The sequence below is a fragment of the Solanum stenotomum genome, chromosome 9 (genome assembly GCF_019186545.1).
Source record: "Solanum stenotomum isolate F172 chromosome 9, ASM1918654v1, whole genome shotgun sequence".
Classification (NCBI taxonomy): Eukaryota; Viridiplantae; Streptophyta; class Magnoliopsida; order Solanales; family Solanaceae; genus Solanum; species Solanum stenotomum.
The window spans coordinates 31,113,735-31,130,646 of record NC_064290.1 but is presented as its reverse complement, the minus strand read 5'-3'; positions in this window follow the sequence as shown (position 1 = coordinate 31,130,646).

Sequence of the window (16,912 nt, the reverse complement as noted above, 5' to 3'; positions counted from 1 at the left end):
AAGAAAGTTTTAAGTATCTTGGGTCTGTAATCCAAGGGAGTGGCGACATCGATGATGATGTCACACATCGCATTGGGGTTGCTTGGATGAAATGGAGGCTTGCCTCTAGAGTCTTGTGTGATAAGAAAATTCCACCTAGACTTAAAGGTAAGTTTTACAGAGTGGTAGTTAGACCGGCCTTGTTGTATGGAGCGGAGTGTTGGCCAGTCAAGAACTCACATGTCCAGAAAATGCATGTTGCGGAGATGAGGATGTTGAGATGGATGTGTGGGCACACTAGGAGTGATAAGATTAGAAATGAAGTTATCCGGGAGAAGGTGGGAGTGGCCTCTGTGGTGGACAAGCTAAGGGAAGCGAGATTGAGATGGTTTGGACATTTGAAGAGACGGTGCGCAGACGTACCAGTGAGGAGGTGTGAGGGGCTGGTTGTAGATGGTACGCGGAGGGGTAGAGGTAGGCCTAAGAAGTATTGGGGAAAGGTGATTAGACAGGACTTGGCTCAGCTTCGCATTACCGAAGACATGACTCTAGATAGGAAGGAGTGGACGTCGCGTATTAAGGTTGAAGGTTAGTAGGGCTAGCGTGTTGTCCTCCCTTGAGAGGGTATGGGTTGTTAGCATTTGTAGTAGTCCTAGTCTTTTGTTGTTTACTGCGTTTCACTTATCGCATTGTTCTATGGATGTTACTGTCTCCTTTGTTGATTATATACTTTCTTTCTTATTGGATTTTATGTTTTATACACTGTTTTCCTCGCCTTTCACTTGGATTTGATGTACTTGAGCTGAGGGTCTCTCGGAAACAGCCTCTCTACCTTTACGAGTAGTGGCAAGGTCTGCGTACACTCTACCCTCCCCAGACCCCACCTAGTGGGATTTCACTGGGTATGTTGTTGTTGTTGTTGTTGTTGTAAGGTAAATTATGGTTCGGGGCATAGTGTTTTTTAGGTTTCTAGGGGTTCGAAAAGTTTTTTTTTTATTTAGTTTTTAGGTTTAGAGTTTTTAATGTTTTTTAGGGTTTCATAAGGTTTAGGGTATTGGGGTTTGTTAGAGCTTAGGGTTTATAAGGGTTTAAGGTTTAGAGTTTCTTAGGGTATACGGTTTAGAGTTTCTTAGAGTTTCTTAGTATATGTTAGGGTTCAAGGTTTGTTGGTTTCGGGTTTAGGGCTTAGGGTTTTATGTTTAAGGATTTTTTTTGAGGTTTTTTAGGGTTTACAAGGGCTTATTATTTTCTTAAGGGTTTTTTAGGTTTAGGGTTTTTAAAGATTTTTTTTAGTGTTTCTTAATGTTTAGGATTAAGACCGTATATTTAGGGTTTAGAGTTTAGGCCCTAAGGTATAGGATTTCTTAGGGTTTAGGATTTATTATTTGGGGTTTCGGGTTTTAGGTGAAGAGTTTTTCAGGGTTTAGGATATTTTAATGTATTTTTTAGGTTTTGGGTTTTTAAAGGTTTTTAGGGTTTCTTAGGGTTTTTTTTATGATTTTGGGTTTCTTAAGGTTTAGAGTTACTTAAGATTTAGGGAATAGGGTTATAAGATTAGGGGTTTTTTAGGGATTAGGGATTTAAAGGGATTTATAGTGTTTTTTAAGTATTATAGTTTTAGGGTTTTTTAGGATTTAGGGTTTCTTAGTGTTTCATAAGGCTTGGGATTTAGGGTTTAGCCCTATGGTTTAGAGTGAAGTATTTAGGGTTTCTTAGGGTGTAGGGTTTTGCGTTTAGGGTTACTTAGGGTTCTGGGTATTAGTCTTTGGTTTTTGTTTAGGGTTTTTAGGGTTTTGGGCTTAAGATTTTGTAGGGGTTTTTTTAGGTTTAGGGTTTGAAAGGATTTTTATGGTTTTTTACGATTTGGGGGTTCTTAGGGTTTAGGGTTGTAGATTTTGGGTTTTGTGATTTTGACGTTTATGGTTTAGTGTTTTTAAATGTTTTTAAGGTTTTTTTTTATTTCTTAAGGTTTAGGGTTTCTTAGGGTTTAGCCCTAAGGGTTAGGGTGAAGGGTTTAGGGTTTCTTTGGGCATATAGTATAACATTTAGGGTTTAAGGTTTTTCTAGGGTTTAGGGTTTAGGTTGTTTTGATAGGTTTGTTAGGTTTAGGATTTCTTAAGAGTTTTTTTAGGTTTAGAGTTTTTAATGACTTTTCGTATTTTTTAGGGTTTAGGGTTTGGAGTTTCTTAGGGTTTGGGCATTGGGCTTATGGTTTTTTAAGGGTTTACGTTTTAGGGTTTGGGGTTTAGAGTTTAGGGTTTACGATATTTTAGGTTTAGGGGTTTTTTAGGGTTTAGGTTTTTTTAGTGATTTTTAGGGTTTAGGGGACTAGGTTAAGAGTTTTTTAGGGTTTAGGATTTTTTTAGTGTTTTTTAGGTTTGAAGGTTTTTCTTGTTTCTTAGGTTTTTTCAAGTTTTTGGGTTTCTTAAGGTTTAGGGTTACTTAGGATTTTGGGCATAGGGTTTTAAGTTTAGGATCTTTTAGGGCTTAGGGTTTTAAAGGGATTTATTGTGTTTTTTAGGGTATTATAGTTTAAGGGTTTTAAAGGTTTTCAGGGTTTTTTAGGGTTTAGGATTTCTTAGTGTTTCATAAGGCTTGGGGTTTAGACATAGTTTAGAGTTAGGATTTAACGTTTCTTACGGTATAGGGTTTAGCGTTTAGGATTTCTTAGGGTTTTGCGTTTTAGGTTTTGGTTTTTTTAAGGGTTTTGGGTTTTGGGCTTAAGATTTTCTAGGTTTTTTTTTTAAGTTTAGAGGACTTTTTTAGGTTTAGGGTTTTTAAGATTTTTTTGGTTTTTTTCGATTTAGGATTCTTTTAAGGGTTAGGGTTTTAGATTATGGGTTTTATAGGGTTTTTACGGTTTAGGGTTTAGGGTTTTTATCGTTTAGGGTTTGGGGTTTTAAAATGTTATTAGTGTTTTCATTATTTCTTAAGGTTTAGGGTTTCTTAGGATTTAGCACTACGGTTTAGGGTTTCTTAAGGTATATAGTTTAGCATTTAAGCTTTCTTATGGTTTAGTGTGTTTGGTTTAGGTTTTTGATTTAAGGATTTTAGCATTTAAGGTTTAGGGCTTAAGTTTTTCTAAAATTTATTTAGGTTTAGAGTTTTAAAAGGCTTTTTAGGATTTTTATGATTTTTTACGGTTAAGGGGTTCTTAGGGATTATGGTTTCTTTGGGTTTAGGGCTTAGGATTTTAGATTTAGGGTTTTTTAGGGGTTAGGATTTTTAAGGATCTTTTAGGTTTAATGTTTTAAAGGTTTTTTTTAAGGTTTAGGTTTTCTTAGAGTTTAGGGTTTCTTAGTGTTGAGGGTTTCTTAGGGTTTCATAAGGCTTGGGGTTTAGTGTTTTTCCCTAAGGTTTAGGGTTTAGGGTTGGTTTAGCCCTAAGGTTTAGGAGGAAGGGTTTCGGCTTTCTTTGGTTATATAATTTAGCATTTAGGGTTTCTTAGTGTTTATGTTTACATTTTTTATTCAAGGGTTTTTAGGATTTACGGTTTCGTGTTTAAGTTTTTCTAGGATTTTTTAAGGTTTAGAGTTTTTTTAGGATTTTTATGGGTTTTAACGGTTTAGGGTTCTTAGGGCTTAGGGTTTCATTGGGTTTAGGGATTATGATTTTAGATTTAGGGTTTTTTAGGTTTAGTGTTTTTAAAGGTTTTCTTTGGGTTTACGATTTCTTAGGGTTTAAGGTTTCTTAGTGTTTCATAAGGCATGTGGTTTAGCGTTTTTCCTGAAGGTTTAGAGTTTATGGTATCTTAGGGTTACGATTTATTATTTAGGGTTTCTTAGGTTTAGGCTTTTAAAGATTTTTTAAGGTGTTAATCTAATATGCTTATGATATGCAAGTTCAGGGTTAGCTTGTGGTCACTCGTAATCCTTGGTCCTATATAACATCAAGGCGATAGCCTCGAGACATGACAAAAACAATGTTTGAATAAAAACCTCTAACTGACTAGAGATGTTGGGACATGCCCCCAACTAACTCTAGCAAAACTGAAACTAAAATGGAAGACTGAATATAAAACATATCAATCGTCCTCGAAGAATGAGGACTTACCACCAATATTGAAGAATACGTATCCGAAATCGATCTACGTGATCTGAATGCCGAGGACCTCAACCTAAATCACGAGAAGATGTAGCGCATAGTATGTGTCAGTACTTGAAAGGTATTGAGCATGCATGATAGGATAAAGCTGAACAAATATATATAACTGAACAAAGCATGTTGAATAATGATATAATATGAACATGATGAATATACCGAAGCATACTGGATATGAACTAACTGAATACAATGACCAATTACTGGGGTTTAGGGCTTGGGGTTTGGGGTTTATCCCTAAGGTTTTGGGTTTAATGTTCCTTAAGGTTTAAGGTTTATGGTTTCTTAGAGTGTAGAGTTTAGCGTTTAAGGTTTCTTAGGTTTATTTTGGGTCTTTTAGGGTGTAGTGTTTAGGGTTTTAGGTTTAGGAATTTTCTAGGGTTTAGGTTGTTTTGATAGGTTTGGGATTTCTTAAGATTTTTTTAGGTTTAGAATTTTTAAAGATTTTTTGTATTTTTTAGGGTTTAGGTTATGGGGTTTGTTACGGTTTGGGCTTTGGGCTTATTTTTTTTTAAGGGTTTATGATTTAGGGTTTCTTAGGTTTAGGGTTCAGGTTTAGAGATTAAGGTTTAAGATTGTTTAGGTTGAGGGGTTTTAAAGATTTCTTTTAGGTTTTTTAGGGTTTAGGTTTTCTGAGTGATTTTTAGCGTTTAGCGGATTCTTATGTTTTAGAGTTTCATAGGGTTCAGGGTTTTTTAAAAAATAATTTTTTGGGTAAATTATGGTGTGGGGCATAGTGTTTTTTAGGTTTTTAAGGGTTCGAAAATTTTTTCTTTCCTTATATAGTTTTTAGGTTTAGCGTTTTTAAGGGTTTCATAGGATTTTGGGTATTGGGGTTTGTTAGAGCATAGGGTTTATAAGGGTTTAAGGTTTAGAGTTTCTTAGGGTTTACGGTTTAGAGTTTCTTAGAGTTTCTTATCATATGTTAGGGTTTAGGGTTTCTTGGTTTCGGGTTTAGGGCTTAGGGCTTAGGGTTTTAGGTTTAAGGATTTTTTTTTGAGTTTTTATAGGGTTTACAAGGGCTTATTATTTTTTTAAGGGTTTTTAAGATTTAGGGTTTTTAAAGGTTTCTTTTAGGGTTTCTTAATGTTTAGGGTTAAGACAGTATATGTAGGGTTTAGGGTTTAGTCCCTAAAGTATAGGATTTCTTAGGGTTTAGGATTTATTATTTAGTGTTTCGGGTTTTAGATTAAGAATTTTTCAGGGTTTAGGATATTTTAAGTGGTTTTTAGGTTTTGGGTTTTTAAGGGTTTCTTTGTTTTTTTTTTAAGATTTTGGGTTTCTTAAGGTTTAGAGTTATTTAGGATTTAGGGCATAGGGTTATAAGATTAGGGTTTTTTAAGGGCTTAGGCATTTAAAGGGATTTGTAGTGTTTTTTAAGTATTATAGTTTTAGGGTTTTTTGGGGTTTAGAGTTTCTTAGTGTTTCATAAGGCTTGGGATTTTAGGTTTTGCCCTACGGTTTCGACTTAAGGATTTAGGGTTTCTTAGGGTGTAGGGCTGTGCGTTTAGGGTTTCTTACGGTTCTAGGTCTTAGGCTTTGATTTTTTCAGGGTTTTTAGAGTTTTATGGTTTTGGGCTTTAAGATTTTCTAGGGTTTTTTTTAGGTTTAGGGTTTGGAAGGGTTTTTATGGTTTTTTACGATTTGGGGGTTCTTAAGGTTTAGGATTGTAGATTTTGGGTTTTGGGTTTTTGACATTTATGATTTAGGTGTTTTTAAATGTTTTTTAGGGTTTTTTTTTTATTTCTTAGGGTTTAGCCCTAAGGTTTAGGGTGAAGGGTTTAGAATTTCTTTGGGCATATAGTTTATCATTTAGGGTTTAAGGTTTTAAAGTTTAGGTTTTTTGTTTAATATTTTTTTGGGTTTAAGGTTTAGGGCTTAAAATTTTCTAGGACTTTTTTAGGTTAAGGATTTGAAAACGTTTTTTTTAGAATTTTTATGATTTTTTACTATTTAGGGGTTCTTGGGTCTTAAGGTTTTAGATTTAGAGTTTTTATAAGGTTTCTAGGGTTTAGGGTTTTTAACGTTTATGATTTAGTGTTTTTAAATGTTTTTTTTTATTTCTTAAGGTCTAAGGTTTCCTAGGGTTTAGCCCTAAGGTTTAGGGTGAAGGGTTTAGGGTTTCTTTGGGTATATAGTTTAGCATTTAGGATTTCGTAGAGTTTGGGTTTTTTATTTAAGGGTTTCGAGGGTTTAAGTTTTTCTAGAATTGTTTTAGGTTTAGAGTATTTTGAGGTTAAGGGTTTTAAAAGGTTTATTTAGGATTTTTATGGTATTTTTGTTTTTAGGGCTTAGGGTTTCTTACTGTTTCATAAGGCTTGAGGTTTAGGATTTTTCCCTAAGGTTTAGGGTTTATGATTTTTTATGGTTTAGGGTTTCTTAGGTTTAGGCTTCTAAAGATTTTTTAAAGTGTTGATATCATATGCTTATGATACGCCAGCTAAGGGCTAGCTTGGGGTAACTTGTGATCCTAAGTCCGGTGTTACATCAAGAAGGTAGTCCTGGGGAGTGACAAAAGCTATGTCTGAGTAAAAGCATCTAACTGACTAGAGATGTTGGGGCTTGCCCCCAGCTAACTCTTGAAAAACCGAAACTAAAATGAAAGACTAAATATAAAACATGCCAATCATACTCGAAGAACGAGGACTCACCACTGATATTGTTGAACATAGATCGGGAACCGATCTACACGTGATTTGAATGTTGAGGACCTGAACCTACATCACGAGAAGATAGCGCAAACTATGCGTCAATACTTGGAAGGTATTGAGCATGCATGATAGGATAAAGCTGAACAAATATATATAATTGAGCTAAACATATTGAACAATGATATATACTGAACATGATGAATATACAGAAGCATATTGAGTATGACTAACTAAATACAATGACCAAGTACTGAAGATGCTGAAACTGAATACTGAAATGTAATTGGTAACCATGTCAAATGCACTAGAGTCTGACAGTGGGAGCTACTAATAACTGTACAAAATCACGTGAGCTAAATGTGGTGTCCGATGTATACGCTTCATCGAGAGGACACAATATACCTTGTTAGGGGTGTAAAGGCATGACTAGTGTGATCACTAAATATGATGCCCACGGAGGGAACTTATAAACCTATAGGGGTACGTAGTTCTAGGACCATGAGGGTGACTGACCCTAGTCCAACTCGGTGTTAAGCCTACTCCCAACTGAAAATATGTACAATACAACATAACTGAAATATATTGGATAGCTCAATATTCTGACATGCTAACTTATAAATGTGACATTAAAGTACTAATAATGGAACTTTCTTAACTGGAGCATGTATATCTGTATAAACTGACCTAACAAGTTTAATTCATGAACTAAACGAATCTACACAACTAGGGTTCTGAAGTTCATGCAACGATTAAACAATATGGCTACGAAAACATGATAATCTAATTAGGAATAGTCCAACAACTAAATCACAACATTTTTCTGAAGTTTAAGAAACCCTAGGTCTAAACAATATGAAGGGAATTAAGAATCTAATTGAATTCTAGGGACCTAATGGGTGAAAGGAACCAACTAGTGAAATCCCAAATACTTGGTGACGAAATTTATAGAGAAATCCTTCGATTTCGGGCTGAAACTTGAAAGAAACCTGCTGGTTGTTCTTGGAAAAATCAAGCGCCTCTTTCTACTTCTTTTGCTCTAAGTTTGATTGATTTATGTGAATGATCAATTAGGGTAGGTTCTGACTAAGTTACTAGGCTCAGACTGACAAAGCCTATGTAGTTTAGGGGTTAACGAAGTAGTTTAGGTGTCCAATGCATAGGGGGAAAGACCAAATGACCCCTAACTTAAAATTTAACGAGGCCGACCACGAATGCAACGATAGCCCGTCACAATGACCATGGTCCATTGTATGGGTCATGGTATTTGGGCCAGTGACTACTGCTTCGGGGCTTAGGTTGTTTTGTTAGGTTTGTTAGGTTTAGGATTTCTTAAGGGTTTTTTGAGGTTTAGACATTTTAAAGATTTTTTGTTGTTTTTTAAGGTTTAGGGTTTGGGGTTTCTTAAGGTTTGTGTTTTGGGCTTATGGTTTTTTAAGGGTTTACGGTTTAGGGTTTATTTCGGAGTCTAGAGTTTATTGGTTTAGGGGTTTTAAGGTTTTCTTTTAGGTTTTTTAGGGTTTACTATTTAGTGTTTCTTAGGGTATGTAGGGTTTAGGTTTAAGGATTTCTTTTTGAGTTTTTTTCAGGATTTATAAGGGCTTTTGATTTTCTTAAGGGTTTTTTATGTTTAGGATTTTAAAAGGTTTTTAGGAATTTTAAGGGTTGTTTTAGGATTAAGGCCTAAGATTAGGGTTTACAGTTTAGGATTTAGGCTCTATGGTAGGGTTTCTTAGGGTTGAGGATTTATTGTTTAGGGTTGCGGGTTGTAGGTTAAGAGTTTTTTAGGGTTTAGGGAATTTTTAGTGTTTTTAAAGGCTTTTCGAATTTCTTAGGTTTTTTAAAGATTTTGGGATTCTTAAGGTTTAGGGTTACTTAGGATTTAGGGTATAGGGTTTTAAGTTTAGGATTATTTTAGGGCTTAGGGTTTTAAATGGATTTATTTGGGTTTTTTAGGGTATTATAGTTTTAGGGTTTTTAAAGGTTTATAGGGTTTTTTAGGTTTAGGATTTCTTAGTGTTTCATAAGGCTTGGAGTTTAGTCCTATGGTTTAGAGATAGGATTTAACATTTCTTAGGGTATAGGGTTTAGCGTTTAGGGTTTCTTTGGGTTCTGGGTTTTAGGTTTTGGATTTTTTAAGGGTTTTTAGGGTTTAGGGTTTTGGGCTTAAGATTTTCTAGGTTTTTTTTTAAGTTTAGAGGACTTTTTTAGGTTTAGGGTTTTTATGATTTAGGATTCTTTTAGAGGTTAGGGTTTTAGATTAAGGGTTTTTTTAGGGTTAAGGGTTTAGGGTTTTTAAATGTTTTTAGAGTTTTCATTATTCCTTAAGGCTTAGGCTTTCTTAGGGTTTAGCACTAAGGTTAGGGTTTCTTAAGGTATATAGTTTAGAATTTAAGCTTTCTTAGGGTTTAGTATGTTAGGTTTAAGGGTTTTAGCGTTTAAGGTTTAGGGTTTTATAGCTTTGAAAGGTTTTTTTAGGATTTTTATCATTTTTTACGGTTAAGGGGTTCTTAGGGCTTAGAGTTTCTTTGGGTTTAGGGCTTGGGATTTTAGATTTAGGGTTTTTTGGGGCTTAGGATTTTTAAGGGTTTTTAGGCTTAGTGTTTTTAAAGATTTTTTAGGGTTTAGGTTTTCTTAGAGTTTAGGGTTTCATAAGGCTTGGGATTTAGGGTTTTTGCCTAAGTATTAGGGTTTATGGTTGGTTTAGCCCTAAGGTTTAGGGGGAAGGGTTTACGGTTTCTTTGGGTATATAGTTTAGCATTTAGGATTTCTTAGTGTTTAGGTTTACATTTTTCATTCAAGGGTCTTTAGGGTTTAAGGTTTTATGCTTAAGTTTTTGTAGAATATTTTTAGGTTTAGAGTTTTCTTAGGATTTTTATGGCTTTTTATGGTTTAGGGGTTCTTAGGGCTTAGGGTTTCATTGGGTTTAGGGCTTATGATTTTAGATTTAGGGTTTTTTAGGGGTTAGGGTTTTAAGGGTTGTTTGGATTAGTGTTTTGTAAGGTATTCTTATGGTTTAAGGTTTCTTAGTGTTTTATAAGGCTTGTGGTTTAAGGTTTTTCCCAAAGGTTTAGGGTTTATGGTTTATGGTTTCTTAGGGTAACAGTTTAAAGATTAAGGTTTTTTAGGTTTAGGCTTTTAAAGATTTTTTAAGGTGTTGATCTAATATGCTTATCAAATATGCTAATGATATGCAAGCTCAGGGTTAGCTTGGGGTCACTCGTGATCCTAGGTCCTTTATAACGTCAAGGGGGTTGCCTCAGGGCGTGACAAAAACATATCAATCGTCCTTTAGCAAAACCGAAATTAAAATAGAGGACTGAATATAAAACATATCAATCGTCCTCAAAGAATGAGGACTTTTATATGGTCTTTAGGGTTTAGGGTTTTTAACGTTTATGGCTTAGTGTTTTTAATTTTTTTTTTTATTTCTTAAGGTTTCCTAGGGATTAGCTCTAAGGTTTAGGGTGAATGGTTTAGGGTTTCTTAGGGTATATAGTTTAGCATTTAGGATTTCGTAGGGTTTAGGTTTTTATATAAGGGTTTCTAGGGTTAAAGTTTTCGGGCTTAAGTTTTTCTAGAATTATATTAGGTTTAAAGTTTTTTAAGGTTAAGGGTTTTAAAAGATTTCTTTAGTATTTTTATGGTTTTTTGTTTTTTAAGGCTTAGGGTTTCTTAGGGTTTAGGGTTTCTTAGTGTTACATAATCTTGGGGTTTAGGATTTTTCTCTAAAGTTTAGCGTTTACAATTTCTTAGGGTTTAGGGTTTCTTAGGTTTAGGTTTTTAAAGATTTTTTAAGGTGTTGATGTCATATGCTTATGATATCTCATATACTTATGATATATGCCAACTCCAGGTTAGCTTGGGGTCACTTGTGATACTAGGTCCAGTGTTACGTCAAGAGGGTAGTCTCGAGGAGTGACAAAAACTATGTCTGAGCAAAAACATCTAACTGACTAGAGATGCTGGGACATGCCCCAAGCTAACTCTAGAAAAACTGAAACTAAAATGAAAGACTAAATATAAAACATGCCAATCATCCTCGAAGAATGAGGAATCACCACTGATATTGCTGCATATGGATCGGGAACTGATCTATACGCGATCTGAATGTTGAGGATCTGAACCTATATCACGAGAAGATAGTGCAGAGTATGCGTCAGTACTTGAAAGGTATTGAGCATTCATGATAGGATAAAGCTGAACAAATATATATAATTGAACAAAGCATATTGAACAATGATATAATTTGAACATGATGAATATACTGAAGCATACAGAATATGAACTTACTGAATACAATGACCAAGTACTGAAGACGTTGAAACTGAATACTGCAATGTAATTGGTAACCTAGTAAAATTCACTAGAGTCTCACAGTGGGAGCTACTAATAACTGACATAAAATCATGTGAGCTAAACGTGGAGTCTGATATATACACTCCATCGAGAGGACCCAATATACCTTGTTAGGGGTGTAAAGGCATGACTGGCTTGATCACTAAAAATGATGCCCATGGAGGGGACTTATAAACCTATGGGGGCACGTAGTTCTGGGATTATGAGGGTGACTGACCCTAGTCCAACTCAGTGTTAACCCTATTCCCAACTGAAAATGTGTACAATACAACATAATTGAAATATACTAGATAGCTCAATATTGTGACATGCTAACTTATAAATGCGACATTAAAGTACTAATAATGGAACATTCTTAACTGGAGCATGTATATCTGTATAAACTGACCTAGCAAGTTTAATTCATGAACTAAACGAATCTACACAACTACGGTTCTAAATTTCATGCAAGGATTAGGCAATATGGCTACAAAAACATGATGATCTAATTAGGAATAGTCCAACAGCTAAATCACAACATTTTTCTAAAGTTCAAAAAACCCTAGGTCTAGACAATATGAAGGGAATCAAGAATCTGATTGAATTCTAGGGACCTAATGGGTAAAAGGAACCCACTAGTGAAATCCCAAATACCTAGTAACGAAATCTACGGAGAAATCCTTCGCTTTTGGGATGAAACTTGAAAGAAACCTGTTGGTTGTTCTTGGGAAAAACTGGTGCCTCTTTCTACTTCTTTTGCTCTAAGTTTGATTGATTTAGGTGAATGATCTATTAGGGTAGGTTCTAACTAAGTTACTAGGCTCAAACTGACCAAAACTACGTAGTTTAGGGGTTAAACGACGTATTTTAGGTGTCCAACGCATAGGAGAAAAGACCTAACGACCCCTGACTTAAACTTTGACGAGGTTGACCATGGATGCAACGATAGACCGTCACATGGACCACGGTCTGTCGTATGGGTCATTGTATTTGGGCCAGTGACTACTGGTTCGGGGTTTAGGTTGTTTTGTTAGGTTCGTTAGGTATAGGATTTCTTAAGGGTTTTTTAAGTTTAGAGTTTTTAAATATTTTTTGTTGTCTTTTAAGGTTTAGGGTTTGGGGTTTCTCAAGATTTATGTTTTGGGCTTATAGTTTTTTAAGGGTTTACGATTTAGGGTTTCTTGAGTATAAGGTTCGGAGTCTAGAGTTTATTGGTTTAGGGGTTTTAAGGTTATCTTTTAGTTTTTTTAGGGTTTACTATTTAGTGTTTCTTAGGGTATGTAGGGTTTAGGGTTTAGGTTTAAGGATTTCTTTTTGAGGTTTTTCAGGATTTATATGGGCTTCTGATTTTCTTAAGGGTTTTTTATGTTTAGGATTTTAAAAGGATTTTAGGAATTTTAAGGGTTTTATTAGGGTTAAGGCCTAAGATTTAGGGTTTATGCTTTAAGGTTTAGGATCTATGGTATAGGGTTTCTTGGGATTTAGGATTTATTGTTTAGGGTTTCGGGTTTTAGGTTAAGAGTTTTTTAGGGTTTATGGTTTTTTTTAGTGTTTTTTAGATTTAGGGTTTTTAAAGGTTTTTCAAATTTCTTAGGTTTTTTTAAGATTTTAGGTTTCTTAAGGTTTAGGGTTACTTAGGATTTCGGGCATAGGGTTTTAAGTGTAGGATTTTTTTAGGGCTTAGGGTTTTAAAGGGATTTATTGTGTTTTTTAGGGTATTATAGTTTTAGGGTTTTTAAAGGTTTTTAGGGTTTTTTAGGGTTTAGGAATCCTTAGTGTTTCATAAGGCTTGAAGTTTAGCCCTATGGTTTAGAGTTAGGATTTAACATTTCTTAGGGTATAGGGTTTAGCGTTTAGGGTTTTTTAGGGTTCTGGGTTTTAGGATTTGGTTTTTTTAAGGATTTTTATGGTTTAGAGGACTTTTTAGATTTAGGGTTTTTAGGATATTTTTTGGTTTTTTTACCATTTAGGATTCTATTAGGGTTAGGGTTTTAGATTAAGGGTTTTTAGGGTGAAGGCTTTAGGGTTTTTATTGTTTAGGGTTTAGGGTTTTAAAATGTTTTTAGGGTTTTAATTATTTCTTAAGGTTTAGGGTTTCTTAGTGTTTAGGACTAAGGTTTGGGGTTTCTTAAGGTATATAGTTTAGCATTTAAGCTTTCTTAGGGTTTAGTGTGTTAGGTTTAGGTTTTTTATTTAAGGGTTTTAACGTTTAAGTTTTAGGGCTTTAGTTTTTCTAAAATTTATTTAGGTTTAGGGTTTTAAAAGGGTTTTTAGGAATTTTATTATTTGTTACGGTTAAGGAGTTCTTAGGGCTTAGGGTTTCTTTGGTTTAGGGCTTAGAATTTTAGATTTAGGGTTTTTTAGGGGTTAGAATTTTTAATGGAGTTTTAGGTTTAGTGTTTTTAAAGTCTTTTTAAGGGTTTAGGTTTTCTTAGAGTTTAGGGTTTCTTAGTGTTAAGGGTTTCATAAGGCTTGGGGTTTAGGGTTTTCCCTAAGGTTTAGGGTTTTGGGTTGGTTTAACCCTAAGGTTTACGGAGAAGAGTTTAGGGTTTCTTCGGGTATATAGTTTAGCATTTAGGGTTTCTTAATGTTTAAATTTAGATTTCTTTTTCAACGGTTTTTAGGGTTTAAGGTTGCGTGCTTAAGTTTTTCTAGGTTTCCTTTAGATTTAGATTTTTTTTTTGGATTTTTATGGTCTTTTACGGTTTAGGGGTTCTTAAGGCTTAGTGTTTCATTGGGTTTAGGGCTTATGATTTTAGATTTAGGGTTTTTTAGAGGTTGGGGTTTTTAAGGGTTTTTTCAGTTTAGTGTTTTTAAATATTTTCTTAGGGTTTAAGGTTTCTTAGTGTTTCATAAGGCTTGTGGTTTAGGGTTTTTATCGGGCTTCACTTTGCATGGTGTGGGGCTTGAACCTGCGACCTAAGCCACAAATCCTCCATATTTTGCCACTAGAGCTAAGCCTTGGGCTCCACTTAAATACCGAACTTCGCTTTGCATGGTGTGGAGCTTGAACCTGCGACTAAGCCACAAATCCTCCACATTTTGCCACTAGAGCTAAGCCTTGGGATCCACTTAAATACCGGGCTTCGCTTTGCGTGGTGTGGGGCTTGAACCTGCGACCTAAGCCACAAATCCTACACTTTTTGCCACTAGAGCTAAGCCTTCGACTCCACTTAAATACCGAGATTCGCTTTGCATGGTGTGGGGCTTGAACCTGCGACCTAAGCCACAAATCCTCCACCTTTTGCCACTACAGTTAAGCCTTGGACTCCACTTAAATATCGGGCTTCACTTTGCGTGGTGTGGGGCTTGAACTTGCGACCTAAGCCACAAATCCTACACTTTTTGCCACTAGAGCAAAGCCTTCGACTCCACTTAAATACCGAGATTCGCTTTGCATGGTGTGGGGCTTGAACCTGCGACCTAAGCCACAAATCCTCCACCTTTTGCCACTACAGTTAAGCCTTGGACTCCACTTAAATATCGGGCTTCACTTTGCGTGGTGTGGGGCTTGAACCTACGACTTAAGCCACAAATCCTCCACCTTTTGCCACTAGAGCAAAGCCTTGGGATCCACTTAAATACCGGGCTTCGCTTTGCATGGTGTGGGGCTTGAACCTGCGACCTAAGCCACAAATCCTCCACCTTTTGCCACTAGAGATAGGCCTTGGGCTCCACTTAAATATCGGCCTTCACTTTGCATGGTGTGGGGCTTGAACCTGCGACCTAAGCCACAAATCCTCCATATTTTGCCACTAGAGCTAAGCCTTGGGGTCCACTTAAATACCGAACTTCGCTTTGCATGGTGTGGGGCTTGAACCTGCGACCTAAGCTACAAATCCTCCACCTTTTGCCACTAGAGCTAAGCCTTGGGCTCTACTTAAATATCGGTTAGTTTTTAATATGTAGGCTAGTTGGCCAAATTCCATATAATAATATTTTGATTTTTTAATATAAGTTTTTGTCATATGATTTAACAAACATATGATATGCAATCGTAAGCTTTCGCATGACGCCCTAATCACTTTCGAACCAACAAGTGTTATCAGAGCACATGGTCCAACGATCACATAGTTCAATGATCCAATTGAACAAGGTTGAAGAGAGGTTCAACGTAGTTTCAAATCAATTTACAACAAATTTGATTTTAATGAAGATTTTTGTCTAGCTACATGTGGAGAAGAAATTAATACCATATTTTTAACATTCCTGTTGCTGCATTTTTTAAAATAAAATAAAATATTTTAAAACCATTTTTAACCCATATATTTTAAAATTTATTTTTAACCATGGCAAGCAGCAATAATGAAGATCATGTGAAGAACAAAGATTATCATGCAGTTGAAGAAAGTAGATCAAGTCCAGTTAAAATGGGGGATTTGTTAGGGTTTTGCCATGATTTTCTTATCATATTTTAAGTTTTATTTTGTCCTTAAAGGAAACTGAAAGTATTACCATAAATGCTTGAACTTTTCTTGACAGAAAAATATAATTCTTTTCCATATTTGATTTATTCTTTCCTTAGAGAAAAATTTAGAGATCTTTAAATTGAAGATTAATATTCTCATAACATAACACAATAAAATCCACAATGTAGGCATTTAGAGAGTTTTGTTTATAGGGAGATTTTCTCTCTACAATTATAATATTTTTATTAGTTTTTAATATGTAGGCTAGTTGGTCAAATTCCATATAATAATATTTTGATTTTTTAGTATAAGTTTTTGTTATCTGGTTTATCAAACATATAATATGTAATTGTAAGCTTCCATATGACGCTCTAATCACTTTCGAACCCAACAAAATCTGGAGGTAATATATGTTGGAACCTTTTCAAGTCTACTGCTTTCCAATTTTAAATTATCATATTTATTAATTAATATTTAATTATCCAAAATGACACTTATTAATTTATGCTTTGTGTGCTCACATGTCTCATCAACGATCGATTATTCCAGCTCTCAATCGAAACGATCAACAACCAAAGTAATTCTTTTATCTTAGAAATCCTGAGCATGCCTTGCTCAAAGTCCAGCTTGTACATATAATTATTTTATTAAAAGTCTATTAAGATGATGTTCACTATTGAATATTTTATTCTTTATAAATCTAAATATATTTATGTTATCATCAATAAGAGAAAAAATATTATTAAAATAACAATTAAAAAGTCAGCCTAATATTAAAGCATATCGCAGTAAAGTCAAATATCTAAAAACTTATATCAAATAACTTGATATGTGAATGAAAAATTAATGGAGGAAAATCGGAAGCTAAAATTTATTTTAGATAGGAATGACTCTTTTTTTTTTTGCTAATAAAAATTTGAGAAAAAAGTTCTCCCATCGTCTCTCGATTGAAATTGGATTTGAAGATTTTGGAAAATAACCTTCAACGAAAATTAATTTCAAATAGACATTTCCTTCCAAACAAGTGCCAACCTCTTTTGAACAGGTGTTTTTTGCACCATTTTAACTTAGATTTTTGGGTATAAATAAAATTGTTTACCCTTAGTTTCTGCATATAAATTCTGAACTCTTGTCCATATTTTCTTACAAATAATAATAAATAATTTTTTTGTGTTAACTTTTCTTTTATTTAATTGTATATTATATATATATGTAGTATGCTTGAAATTGAAAATTTTGGTTTTGGTTAATTAGAGAACAAATATATATATATATATATATATATATATATATATGTAGATGGCATAGAAAAAGGAAAAAAAATGGAATATTGGTGAAAACGTGAGGTGTGAGTGGATTGAGCGGTGAGTCGTCGTGAGTAGCACACTTTGAGAGTGACATTTAAAGTAAATTAATAATAAATATGTGGGTGTCACG